Source organism: Morus notabilis, unplaced genomic scaffold (assembly GCF_000414095.1).
Source record: "Morus notabilis unplaced genomic scaffold, ASM41409v2 Scaffold275, whole genome shotgun sequence".
Taxonomy (NCBI): domain Eukaryota; kingdom Viridiplantae; phylum Streptophyta; class Magnoliopsida; order Rosales; family Moraceae; genus Morus; species Morus notabilis.
The window spans coordinates 87,787-88,790 of NW_010359601.1; the positions used below are offsets into that span (position 1 = coordinate 87,787).

At 32.7% G+C, this 1,004-nt stretch overlaps 1 non-coding gene across 1 annotated transcript; it reads right to left on the reverse strand.

The window, feature by feature from the left end:
* Positions 1-281: 281 nt before the first annotated feature.
* LOC112090959 lies at positions 282-380 on the reverse strand. Its single transcript, XR_002901916.1, has one exon. It is a non-coding gene; the product is annotated as a small nucleolar RNA R32/R81/Z41 (small nucleolar RNA).
* Positions 381-1,004: the final 624 nt, after the last annotated feature.

Below are 1,004 nucleotides of genomic sequence, written 5' to 3' on the forward strand. Positions count from 1 at the left end.
AAAATTCGTAATGACCATAATGGTTTGATGGATGAAATTCAAAGAAACGAAACAAAAATTTTAGAAGAAATCAGCGAATAAAGCTCTAAAAGAAAGAAAAAGAAACGACATACTGAAAACGAAAACGAGAACTTGAAAAACGACAGACAACTACAGAAACAATTTTAACATAAAAAACACAAACGCATCAAATGTTGTGAAAACATCTCAAAACGACATTCAATACGATAAACGACATATAATATTAGAGCACGAATGAAAAACGAAAAGTAAAATGAAAAACAAGAATCAGAAAGAACGTAGCAAGTAGAATTTTGATCATGTGAAACTACAATTAACTTGTAATCATCACCCGCACATTGTTTTCATCATATTCGTTTTTCATCCAAAATAAAATGACGGATTGAGAGAGAGGAATAGAGAGAACGAAAAGCTTCAACCTTAATCGGATATCAGAAATTGAATTTAAGAATGGAAGAAAACCTAGATCGAAACTCCGAGAGAGAAAATTGAACCTTCAGAAGAAAAACAACATCACGAGGTCCGAAGGGGCAGAGGGGGAAGCCGAGGAGAGAGGAAGAAGAAGAAGGAAGAAGAAGAAGAAGAAAATACGAGCAGAAAATGCACAAAAAAGATTCAGATTGAAAACTATTTATGACTTGGTGAAGAAATTGAGGGCAATCACGATCCCCTCTCAACTTGTTTTCTTATCCACACGCTATGATTTGTGCAATCGCCGCTTCTAGTATTATCCCTCTTCGCTTCTAATTTCTCTCTCCAAAGGCGGCCTCTTCCCTACTCCACGCCCTCCTCTGCCTTCTACTTATATTCTGGATTTGTCATTTTTTTTTTCTTTAGTGTATTTTACTCATTTACCCCGTGAGCTTTTATGTTTTTAACAATTTACCTCTTAAATTTTAAATTTTAATAAATTATTTATTTAATTTGTAAAATTATTATAATATGTTTATTTTAATGATGATTGTGTTAAATTAATATAAAAA